Source organism: Dermacentor albipictus, chromosome 7 (genome assembly GCF_038994185.2).
Source record: "Dermacentor albipictus isolate Rhodes 1998 colony chromosome 7, USDA_Dalb.pri_finalv2, whole genome shotgun sequence".
In the NCBI taxonomy this organism is placed as follows: domain Eukaryota; kingdom Metazoa; phylum Arthropoda; class Arachnida; order Ixodida; family Ixodidae; genus Dermacentor; species Dermacentor albipictus.
The window spans coordinates 121,281,673-121,295,094 of NC_091827.1; the positions used below are offsets into that span (position 1 = coordinate 121,281,673).

Below are 13,422 nucleotides of genomic sequence, written 5' to 3' on the forward strand. Positions count from 1 at the left end.
GTTAATGGCGACTACTTTTTGCACCTTCAGCACACTGACTCTGCATACAGGCAATTTTAAACGAAACAACTCCTGCTGTATTACATGTAAAACCTAAGATCTGATTGTTAGCCACACCACAGTGGGGGAGTAATGTGCACTTAAACTTAAGTACACAAGTATTTCTGCGTTCGGCTTACATTGAAATGCAGCCACCGTGGTGGGGATCCAACATCAATTTCATTTTAAGGTGAAAGCCTTAGATGTCTCGTTTCACGGTCGCGTTGCGAGGTACACAAAATATCACGTGACCCAAAGATGGCCAGAAGCAAACCAAAGCATGTCCAGCAATGTATAAGAGATGATTAACGATTGGTTAGTGATTGGATAAAGGTGGATTAGATTGTATTAAGGATGATTTGGGGGTGAATTAGGTTAAGGTAAATGTACAATGATTATGATGGGTTAAGGTCGGTTAAGATGTATTAATGAATGTTAATGCGAAGTAAGGTTAAGTTGGACGAGGGAGGATTAACGTGGATTAGGATGCATCAAGGTGAATTACAGTAGGCTTTACAAGGCGTTCACATCCGTGTCTCTTAGGCGATCGGTATAGGCACCTTGGGCTTTCTTTATTATTTTATTTGAGCTCAACATCGCAACGCCATCGCCTACCGCGGCGGGTGCCGGTGTCGCGCTGTTGCGTGTTTCACACGCCAGTAAACGGGATTTAAAGAAACTATAACAGCAATGGCGCAACACAGAAAATGTCACGTGAACCACACGAAATCCTTTCGATAATCATGCCGGCTGTAATGACGTCGCCAGAAGGTGTGTACTTTTCGTAACACATCCCATACATATGCTTCTTAGTAATCGCTCTTAATTTCGTGTTTGCACTCCAGTGAATCATATCTAATAAAGCGAATTGCATACATACGTACCTTAGTAGTAGCGGTGGTAAGAGTGGTTCGTTTCGACACGTACTTCCGAGTTTGCCTTGGGACTTGGCTGCTCGATCCAGGCTGCAGATACTGCCGGTAACGTTTCGGCGGTATTTGAGACATTTCATTCACTACTATACACTTGATTACAACGAAGGCGCCAAATAAATTAACGGACGTAGGAAGGAGACACGAGACAATCACCAGCACGTGCTCAGTACTATATGCCGCCAAACGTGCGTCAGAATACGGTCGGTCGTTGCCACAAGAGGATGGCTGCACAAATGGATGGATGTATTATAGTTTCCTACATGGAGGAAGGGTGTATAAGTGGATGGATACTATGAGCGTACCCATTGGAACGGGGTGGTGGGCTGTGCCCCTAAGGTATTGTATTGCCTTAAGTCCCATGTTAAAAAAGAGAAGAATAACCCATGATGAATTCTGATAACCTAACTTTCTGAACTGCTATTGTGAACTTTGTTTTTGTCATAAAGGTAAAAAAGGAAAGCACAGGCAAGCGCCCTCGTGGGTAGCACATAAACGAAAGCCTTCAAACAAACGTCGGCTTTATTGTCGATGTAAATATACTTGCTACAAACGGCATTTATACGCTCCTTACAGTGAAAACATTTTGCTGGTTTTCTACGAAAAAATGGGATGAATCTCGCGATGTATGCATGAATATGGGTACAAAATATTACGTATACTTCCTTCGCTGTCTGTGCATGTTATAGGCATCAGCAAATTTTCTTCTTGTTGTGCCTGTTATACTACATCCTGATATAACCCCTGTATTTGAAGTTATCGTAGCTTTCGATTCCACGCACGCGGCGTGTTGATTAAGTATTGACTACGTTAGGAAGTCGTATGCATTATTAAAAGAAACCTACCACATGGTCTGCAATTTTGTTCGCAGCTGTAGTTTCTTACACATGCCATAGAAACGCGGTTGCTTTTAATCCTTCTTTAAATACATGTTCATTCACTTCATTCGCATAAAGGCTAAACTCTTGCAAGAAACGCCATGTCCCTGCATGACCGTGCACTGCGAGTGACCCCGCTCTCAAACATGAAATATGTGCATGCATACGTATATGTATATTTGTGTACAAGCTTTTGCGCTAGGTGCTGAACGGCAGACTCTGAATGATCTAGTTTTGGGTATGTTGACGCATTTACGGCTGGGATACAAGTCACGAGTAAAAGTGATGCAGTATTACAGGAGGCCTCGAAGCGAATTAGTCCTAGCTATAGTTTGATGTCAGCTGCATCCCTCGTTTCATGGGGATGTGCTGGCGGGCTGGCTGCATTAAGGAAGGAAAAAAGGTTTATGACAATGTAAGACAGACATGCAAACATAAAAAAATAAAAAATGCCGAGAAAGACGAATAGGGTGGGGCAAACGGCGGTGTCTGTCTTGCCCTTTTCGTTACTTGTGCCTGTGTTTGCAAGCCTTCCTTTTAGTGACATGATTCCATACCAAGCCACTCGAATTTATTTCACTGGAAAAAAAAACTTTTCTAGTGGCTTGATGAGTGAAAGGGGAGGGGGCGTCGAGGTGGACGCCGCCAAGCTCGCACAAAAACACAGTATATAATTCCCACCGCTTTGTAATGTGTCCCGTTTATTCAAGCTAGCCCAACATTCTACCTAACTGCGACACTCCGCCTGTGCCGCCTCTACGATGCAGAGAACTAAATCCAGCGCATAAATGTAAAATATAAAGTGGTATATGACTTGCAGTGGTGTACGTATGATTACTGCTTTTAGTAAACTGCGCTTTTTGGTGTTTTTGGTTTCGTTTTTACAATCAATAACCACTAGGGGCGCGATTGTAATGGTTCGGATTTTATCGCTCCCCTGAAGTCATATCCATAGCTCAACGTTGTGCGCGTGTCCTGCGTAGTGTGTGTTTTGTTGGAATTGCCCTAGCTGCTACGCACGTGCTCCAACAAATCACTCTGTTACTGCGGTTAGTGCACGGTGCGATCTGAAAACAAAATGCTCGTGTGCGTGCAATATGAAGTGGACGGAACGACTGAAGTTGTTCAGCCTCAATCTATCCGCGACTTTCACCCGACAAGCGTCGCCGATTTTGACTGCGGTACGCTGTACGATGTGTGGTGGACCGGCGATGACTACATCTCCGGCGGCTACTATAAAGCCAAATTGCTCCACCTGACAGGTAAGCCGCTACTCAAACTGTACAGTATCGGTACATATAGTGATATTGGGTTGACAAAAGAGTTAAATGAAAGAAAACATTGAGTCCAATTGGGGTTTTCAACGGGGCCCAATTGCTCGCAATTGGAGATCACTGCAGATCCAAATTCCTACATTTAGATATCATTGCGGTTCAAAATGCCAATTAGACCTAATCTAAATTCAGTGGCTAAGCAATCCCGGGAAACAAAACCTTAAAAATATAATGTGAGCAGTCAGATATGGAGAGCTATTTGTGAACTTAAAAATCTGCATTTAAACTGACGGTTTCTTTGAACCACTGGCATCGCTTGGTCAACCAAATTTTGCTTGCATATATAGCACCTCACATAATAAACCGGTGAATGGCGGATATGTCGTTGAAGAGAACTACCATTGCGTGTTCATGCATGACTAAGCATCTTGAATGGAGTTTCAAGTTTATCTGCGGCGTATGAAAGTTAAGACTCATCTAGGGCATCTTTTTCCATAATTGTCCCAACGAGTCCATTGAGAGATCAGTTGAGCGACCCAATAAATACAATTGTGTTAAAAAACAACAACTCAAGGACTGGGCAAATTTCAAATAATAACTGTTTATTTTTTGATAGGGAAATGTGGTACAAATCTCAGTGCACGGGCTCTGAAAGTGCGAATGTTGATGCGGTGCTCTGAAAACAACTGTTGTCATTTGCAGAAATGCGTTTGCATTCTTGGCTCTCCTACTTGAGTGAAAAGAAAAAAAAGAATAAAAAAAGAAAAAAAGCAATAGCTTAATTAAGGGCAAAACACCTCACATAACGTGGCAGACATTTGTTTAAAGTTGGTATGGCATTACATGAGTCTAACACACATGCACAATGCTAGTCATGTTAATTTCCTCTTACGTAGTTCTTGCAGGTAAAATTTGAATGAACTGGAAATCTCGCTATTGTAGATAATTGCAATGCTTGTCAATAGATAAATGTCAGACATAACATGCATGGTGAACACTTTGAGCGCATGCCTTATTGTAATGTTAGATTTGTGTTGCAAGATACTAAAAAGAAAAACAGTTGTCATCTGTTGATCCTTTTCACGGCAATCCTGTGGGCACTGCCATGTTTGATCACATGATGGTGTGTCGGTTGCTTGCCACCGTTGCTTCTGTGTTTATAATGGATGCATATGACACCGGTGTGGCTCTGTAAACCTTTGTTTCGGCGGATGTCTTAGACGATGACTGGGTGGACAACACGCAAAGCTTTCGCTAAAGATTCACAGGACACGTTTTCAGAGATTTCAGGGTTCGTTACACTTTGTCCAAGCGATGCGAGTAGTGTATATGGTGCTTGTAATAAAAGTGGGGCTAAAAATGGATTCCAAGCTATCCTAACTTTCCACTTACAAAGTGAATCAGTATCACTGTGTTTAGCTCTTCGTTATTTATTTAGCAAATACTTTTAAGCAGCAGCTTGTCACATCTCTGGCTCAGTAAAGTTTCCTTGGTGTTCACCGTCTAATTGTTTATTTTCTGCCTGATCGCTTGCGGGTGTCCTCAGTTGTGATAGATATGTTCTTGCTGTGCACAGGTCTTGGAACGTAGCCGTTCTATACATTGTAATGGCTTGTAGTATCGCTATGACTTGCTTACTCCTGTGAACTGTCAAAATAAATTCACCTTCGACCATTCGTGTGCTGTCAGTGTAGTCCGTCATTTATTGTGCGCATTTATTAAAGTGTGCGCCCATTCACTTATTGATGCGAAAGCATTATGCGGCTCATGAAGTGGAAAATCCGGCGGCATGGCTATATATGGTACAGAAAAATGTATGGGCACTTTGTTGAGCTAAACTACAGTAGGCAAAAGCCTATCTATGACTGCCTCTTTGTCTGAAGTGTATGACTGTTGTTTCAGTCGCATCCGTTCATTGGCTTTCAACCTTCTTGTGTTGGGAGACTATGGAAGGCGCTGTTCCTTTTCACTTGAATGTTGCCGCTGGACAACACCCAGTTGCATTTCTGACAGTTGATCGCACAGAAGCAGGTCAGAAAAGGTAATGGTTTCGTATTTGCGTGCTTTCGCTGAGGCAACATGCGGCACACCGTCGAAAGTGCCCTCTCGTTTCTCTAGAGCAAACTGCTTCGTGAAAAGGGCCAATACTGTCACTGTTGTGTATGTATTGTACAATATTATTTTATGTCTGTCCTCATATGCCACTGCCTTCTGGTGCCATGCAGAAACGTCGGAGGAAATGGATTTGTTCCTCAGCAAGAGGCCTAGGAAGCCCATAAACTCCACTGAAACAAAAGGAAAAAAGAGGACAAAAGGGAAGGTATGATTACCCAACACTTTCTTCTTTTTTGGCATTTATGTATTGGACTACACTGTGACACATACTGCCTGGTCTGCTCGATGAAAGCACATAAGTTCTGCCAATTGGGTCCGTGCACCGAACACATTTGGCCATCATTGTGTGCCAACTTTCATTGCACACCTAATGCAATGTGCAATTTACTGTATAGAAAAGCATGGTTGAGAGAGAACTGTAGAAGCAAATATACAATAACTTCATTTTAGCATAGCTCTTTTGTTTGCTTATATCTTACAGAGTCCCTTAGTGAACTTGCTGCTCCAATGTGCTGGGGAGAGTATGAATGCTAGCTTTGAAATGTCTTCCAACATTTATCTTCAAATTGAAAAGCGCAACGTGATATTATAAATTAGTCAGGCACAACTAAAAGGCATTTTACCTGCTTTCAATCTTAATAAAAATACGTGAGCTGTAATTGTAATATTGCGAAGTGTTTATGGCCTGTTAATGCTCCCTCTATCCAAATGGTGGTCTGGAATCACACTGTCACAAGTGGAAGTTTAGACATCATTGTAAATTTATACTTGTTGAGTTTCAAAGGCTTACTTTATGTATGTGATATATTATTTCTGTGAAAGGCAATAAGCTTTGCGCTTTTAGTGTATTGCCGCAACAATCATTGCTTTTTTTTTAAATAATACTGCAGCCCGCACCATCAACCAAGCAGCTTCGTCTCGAAACTCAAAACACAGTTGAGGCGGAGCTTGCAGCTCAGATTGAAGGAGTTGGCACACCGAAATGCACATGTTGCAGTGACGGCTGTGGCCAACTAGATGAAGCGCAAAAAGAAATTGCTCTTCTGAGAGAGGAGCTACTAGCTCAAAAATCGAGCTTCCTCAAAAAAATAGAGGAGCTGGAGAAAAGGTTGAACAGCACTCTGGATATGAATGTAGAGCTGCAAAAAGCTCTGACATCGAAGATTTTTACAACTGGTGAGTGACCTTTGCATGTTCTTATGATAGTGTTTTACATAAAATTCCACCCAGCGGGGGGAGGGGGGGGGGTTCGAGCTACCTGACGTAGCCACTTCTCTGCTGTGCTAATGTGGGCGTTTTTCTAACCTTCCGCGGTGTGCACAGTACGTCTAGAACCGCAATGTCCTGCGCTCCATGCAGTTGCACGGGACTGGTGACTACGCATCGTTAAGCAACTTCCCAAATAACAATACGAGTTGGTTTCGGCACTTAAATTGGTACAGCAGTAAATGAGGGTTCCAAAAGAACTGTGATTGTTCTGCAAATATATATATATATATTTCTCTATAATTCTTCCAGAGCTAATTCAAAAAACGCCAATACAAATCTTTATTTTACACTTCTGCTTGTTTAGTTGTTCTTGGCAGTGTTCTTCCGGCGCTTCTGTCTTGCGCGGGTTTATTTGATGAGGTTCCTTGTTTGCCAAGTAAAGGAGCGGTGTATCTTACAGGCGTACCTGTGAGGTACACCTTATTTCAATTCTATTTTGCAGGTTTACGCATCTTTATGGCGAATGGTGGGCATTATTCACATTTGTACTGGTAAAGGTACCTCCGCCCTCATTTGCATAGAAAAACTGCCTTCAGTGGTTGTTGTCTTAGCACACCATGGTATTCCATGATGAAACCACCTGTGTTGACCTGTGTGCAAATGGCCAGGTTAAGGTCGGTTTGATTCACCTGCACCACAAGAAACGGTTGACGAGGTGCTACACCATGTCATAGTGGGAAGTAAAAGACTGAAAAAGCATGCATGAAGGCAGTACGGTGTGTACTTGCTGTTCAACTCTGCTGGTTCTTGCGGAGCAGCTTTAAGTGCTTTACAAGGTGGTTGCAGCGCAATATCTGCTCTCAGTTTCATTGGAAGACGTGACTCATACCATCACTTTGTTATTGCAACAGTGTTGCTCGAAAAAGAGCAGCGGAAGTTGCATTCACTCCATCATTGGAATTCATCACTAGTAATGTTGAAAATTGGGCTTGTTGTTTCTGTGCTTTGGTTATGCCCTTGTTCCAAGTCTCGCATGTACATTTAGGATAGTGCCTGTATATCTGCTGTAGCACCAGCTCATAGGCAAAGTGAGAAACGAAATGGCAGGCATCAAGCCAGGACAAAATCACTTGGGCAGCAGTGTTTTCATGCACCTATCACCAGTGAAGAAGGGGTAAGGCGTGCAGACACAGACACTAGAGAAGTGGACAGCATGAATTCCAACTGTCAACTGAAGGAAGCACCGAGGTGAAATAAGAAAAAAAGACACAAGACTCATCTGCACATGCCCTGGAATGGTAGCAACACGTGTCAGTTGGGTACACGTGCTGACATTCATGCACGTGCGGGTACAATCGGGTACACATGCCAACATTGTAGACCGGCACGTGTTCTCAATTGACGCGTGGTGCTACCACTTCAGGGCATGCGCAGATGAGTTTTGTGTCTTATTTCTTATTTCACCTCACTGCTTCCTTCATTTGATAGTCAGTGTTCGGGTTGTCCACTTCTCTAGTGTCCGTGTCTGCACGCTTTACCCCTTTCTTGCATCATGAATCCTTACCAACTAGCTCAGCTTTCTGTCATTCTATCACCAGTGCTTGTTTTGCACTGACTCTACTTCATACAATGGCATTGCTTATATTGAATTATGTGTAGTAGCCTAACTTTGAACTTTCATGCAAGTTATCGGATTTGTTTCTAAACAACCAAGCAGACTGAGAGTCTGAACTTGAAATGAATTTGAACCAACTCTACTGCCATCAGTTTCCCATGAAAGCAGTATAAGTAAATCTGGCCATGTGTTCAAGACCTACTGGATAAAAGTTATTGTACAAAGAGGTGAATAGTAAAGAAACGCCAGTATCGTCGCCTGTTTTTCCTGCACTCTGCCTCTATGTTTACAAACGTACAGCTTACCTATACTCAATAACGTGCCTGATGAGTTAGACTTATAGTGTTGTAATAATAATTTCAGAGAGCAAGATCCGGTATACCCGGTGTGTGGACGTGGCAGTAGGTGCTGAAGCTCCTGCGCAATCACGGAGCTCTGGTGCTGAAGCAAAAGGCAAGCTACCTATGTGGTTCATTTTCCAAGTTTAGTTTTTGTTGTCTTCATTTCACTATATGATCGTACCAATTTTTTTTTTACTTCACCAGAAAAAAACCAGGCACCTGCATTTAATCTATACAGTTAAATTTTGACCGTTAGATATATTGGCAAAAGTGATTCATGTGTTCAGTCCTGGGATTAAACATTGCAAACATTTCACATAAAATTAAAATTGTGCATTGCAGCTGTTCATGTCTGGGATATAGCCACTTGAAATACATGTCAGACCAGTCATCTTAGAGAATTTATATGCGGTTAGCTGCTGTAAGTTCTCTATACAGGACTCAAGGTACTTTGTGGCTGGGCCAGTGTAGTCGCAAGCAATTTCTGTTCTTTCTCTATTTTATAATTAAGAACTCGGGGCCCCATAATTATGTTGTAGAGTTCTATACACTAAGGTCTACAACATGTCTAGAATTGGATCTTGCTTTCCCTTTGACAACCAAAAAACAATTAATTTGTCATGTCATTTGCTAGGTTATACATTTACATATCTATGTGCTTGATATCATGTTGAAGGTAGCAGAAACATTGTCGTTGGAACATTATCATTGCAGACTTGGGCTTGCACTCCCGCAGCAGGCCACATTGTGAAGCCAACAAGCTGTCGCACCACATGGGTGAGAAAACATTTAGTGCACATATGCAGTTTTAAATTAGCTAGCACACTCAGATAAATCTTACTTTTATGGCTGTATGGGTGCTAGTATACGTTGCCCACATTGTAATAACTCATTGTTTGTATGGTCTTCAGGAACCACTGCAGCTGCGGCTTCAGCTGCTTCTGTCGAGGAATGTGGGTCACAGCAGCTTGGTAAGAGATTTCTTATATGCCACTGTTGCGTAGTTCTTTTTATGGACCACTGGTCATTTGCTTTTAGAGAGCTTCCATCAGGAGCCGCTTGCACAGAGATGTTTATCGGCATTTATATTGATTGAGTTGTAATAAGGTACCCCAGGACTGTAAATTGGGGCCGCAATGTGTCCAGCAGTGTACAAGGAATGTGTGCAGTTGGAAATTCAACACGATACCCACGGTGGTGGCTTATTGGCTATAGCATTGTGCTACTGAGCATGTGCTTGCAAGTTTGATTCCTGGCCATGGCATCTTCATTTCGAAGGGGGCGAAACGCGAGCACACACATTTAGATTTAGATTTATATTTAGGTGCGGCCAAATTATTCCAGAGTCCTCCACTATGGCATCTCTCACATCCGCAGTGTTGCTTTGGGACGTTGAACCCCATGAATCAATCCATCGAAAGAAGGTTTTGTTAAATGCTCAACTGTGTGCTTGTGCCAGGGGTTGTCGGATACAGTGTCGTGCCACCTCGGGCCAGAAGTACCACATTACCGATAAACAAATTTTCCTGTTGGTAAATGGCTCGCAAGGGGCACCAGGTTTAGACATTGTAAACAAATGTGGTCTCGTTATGGTTGTGTCTGGAAAATAGTACATAGGCTGAAACAGCTGAAAATTCAAGCAAAATTATGCGCTACACCAAATTAGCAGAGACAGCACAGCATCTTGTTTAATAGGGTTCGTCCGCAGTGCACAAGTTGGCAGAACACTGTGGGTTTCATTTGAAATACAGCCAAGCAAATCTGAAAATATTCCGTGCAGAAAAAAGAAAAAGGTAGTGGAGCTCGTGACATAAACATACCATGGGCACTTGGCTCCAGTATGGGACAAGGCTGGGCAAGAATGTTGTGAATGCTGTTCAAAGCAATCTCTCTCATTGCCTTAGGGTTACTTGTTTGAAGTCCAGAACAAATTAATCAGCCATATCATTGCAAGGTGCTGCACTGACATGTTTACTTTGAAATATATGAAATTACTGTACAAACACTTACTGGTGTGTTATCATTGCAGAACCTAGTGACAGGCCATCTGGTGCTGGTGACGTGGAAGCTTTTCAGCCCTCGGGTAAGATAGTACTTCATGTACAGGGCCAGTTTTTTCATGTTTGCCATCCTCATATATGACTGCTGTTGTCTTAATATTCCTTGAAATTAAAAAATTGTCCTCCACCTTACGCAGCACAAGGCTACAAATTTCTCTGCAGCTTCATGCTACTGTTGAGTGCATGATATTTTTTTCACTTTCATGAAGCTTCCTATAGTTCACGAATTTTGCAGAACTTCCTTGCGATAAGATTGCATGTTCATTATCTTCAGCACCCAGTACTGCAGCTGCAGCCTTTAAAAGCCCCATAGGATTTATGTCAGACCAGGTTGTAAATATTTCTGTGACACCATTGCTTAGTCATCATGAATGGATTGTGAGACACTTGATCCTGCTAACCAATATTTTATGTGTGCTTTCGCTAATGCTTATCTAGCCACTGTCACCAATACTCATCTACATACTGTAGCACCTTCCACGAGCACTTGCTCACACGCATCTGTGTAGAAAGCTTTCAGATAAACACACCCTTATCCAGAAGTGCCTTGACTATTTCTAAGCCAACCTTCTTTTTTTCAGGAAACCATCACTATATTTCTCGATTTTTGTATGCCTAACCTTTATGAATAGCTTTCTATATTGCAATACAGTAAAACCTTGTCAAACCGTACCCCCTTAAACATTAGTTTCGTTTTAAAAGTAGTAAAGTCAAATCCCATTGAGCATAATGTGTTTTGTATCCGCATAAACCGTACCAGCATATTGCATACGTATCGGTTAACACGTAGTGTTTCCACTTTTCTTTGCGCAAACATGGTGGTGCGTTGTCTCCATCGGGCAGCCCGGCAGAACAACAAGCCTCAGAGATAAAAATGGCCTTCAAGCGCCCTGTGCGTTTGTGCACAGGATTTTGTGCACAAAAAGCTTTTTTTTTGGAAGCTGGTGCCTCTAGTAGCATAGTAGCATAACAGTGCACCGCCACGCATTTCTGGTGCACTGTGCATAAAAGAAAATCCTTGGACAAGTGAGGCCCATAACCTTTGTTACAACTTAGTTGATGCATTGCTTGGATAATTAGTGGAAATGTGTGCTAGCAGTTATTTAAAGTGAACTAATCAAATATAATTTGGCAAAAAACCTGAATTTTTTTTTTCAGTTTCTCAAGATGCCCAAAGCAGCACCGAGCAAGTGGTGCCAGAGGAGCTCGGTAGGAAACTTTTTCTTAAACATGCTCTTTTGATACATATATATTTTCATGCAAGTATTTTTTTCACGGTACTCGTGATATTCTGTGATCTTAAATATTGTGGCATTTTAACCAAATGTCATAATGCGTCTCTTAGGTGCCATTTCCGTCACACGAAGTGCACAAAATCACTGCGTTGGGATGGCGATATTGGTTCCTCCCAACAAGCTTTCTCAGAAGCACTAATTGCAGGCCACCTTTCATGTCATATACACGGATAATCTAAGCTTATTCCCCGACACATGATAGCTTGTAGTATATTCTGTGTATACAGGGTGCCTTGTAATGTGTAAAAGCCATCATTTATTCATCATGCATGCATTCTTTATTTGAATTTTTTTTTAGCGCACATGTGCACTATATTTTACAGGTGCCTTTTGTGTAGCAGAGCACCATTTAGAGTTAGCATCTATTCCATAATGAGCCATTAGAAAGCAGCCTGGTTATTAGTTGTTTTGTTAGTTAAAGTAGTGCTGTAGAATGAATTGCCACACATCAGCAGTACTTTGCAGCTAGTAAAAAATTATTCAGAGTACTTATTTATCATTGTCCACAGCTAGAATCATTGCAAAATTATGAACATAGTACCTGAGCTCTAGTAGTCTGTTACAGCTGTTATACATTGCGACAACATTTAGCTTTACTGCAGTGTGCTCTAAAACTGATGCAACACTGCCAGGTTTTACATATAGGCAGTGCAGGTGAAAGTCTTGAGCAAAGCAACACCAATGAGTGCACAGCACAAAATCAGCAGCATGTTGAGAACTGCGCACTTTCACTGCATTTATTACTTCGAGAGCTATCGTTGTGAGGATTTATAATTTTGTCAAAACTGTAGTAATTTCTTTTAAAATTTCTGCCAGTGTGACTGTTTGGTTACTGCCTGACCTTTACTGTCGTCTGTGTCTAATTCTTATCCCTATTAAATGCTTGTTATATACTAGAACCCTGGACCTCACAGGAGTTGGAGGAAGCACTCCTCGATGGTCATTCAGAGGCCTTACAAACTGTGATTGGCAGTGAAAGGGACGATGGAAAGGTAATTTCATTATGCCTTGAGGGCTGCTTTTTTTCTTCATTGAAAGAGCAGTTATGATCCATGAAAACCTGTATTTTCGTACTAGGCCATGCAGCCTAGTATTTATAGGTACGCTTAGATCTTTGAAAGCATTGCACTGCAATCATATCTTGCATCTGCTCACTTGGCAAAACAACAGGGATGGTGATTTTTTATATTGGCAGCTTCTAAACAGCACCTAAGCAGATGATGTATGCACCCAGGTGGGGTTGATGGCCATGACATAAGTCCTTGCACAGGTCCTTCCGAGATATTTTACATCGCAGGTGCTGCCTAATCTCAGGGGGGGGGGCTCATGCCAGGCAAGTGGTAACGGCGCCATCTTCAGTTTTAGTATAAAAAAGATATGGTTGATCCCTCCTTCATAGAAATTTGTAGAACACGAAAGCTAAACATGCCTTGACAGAAGTTGTTGCACGTTTGCTTCGTGAACTCGCAGTTTGCTGCAGTGAAAGGCGCACAATTTGCAGGTCAGCGACCGTGTCGCAGGTTTGCTTGGCACGCAGTGTCCTGTTAGCGTCCAGCTGCCGAGCTGCTTCAGTGAAGTTACGAGCATTTTGTCCCGCTCTGTAGTGTCTTGGGCAGCCAGTTGAGTTGCGATGTGCATAGCTTCAGGAATGCAATAGGCAGCGT

General features: G+C 42.2%; 1 protein-coding gene and 1 long non-coding RNA gene across 9 annotated transcripts in view; both read left to right on the forward strand.

Moving 5' to 3' along the window:
* Positions 1-13,422, forward strand: part of LOC139048130 (uncharacterized) — a 424,803-nt gene that overhangs the window by 275,398 nt on the left and 135,983 nt on the right. The gene's annotated exons all lie outside the window — the stretch shown is intronic.
* LOC139047598 (uncharacterized) lies at positions 9,114-10,485 on the forward strand. Its single transcript, XR_011507247.1, has 3 exons — positions 9,114-9,180; positions 9,315-9,374; positions 10,433-10,485. It is a non-coding gene; the product is annotated as an uncharacterized lncRNA (long non-coding RNA).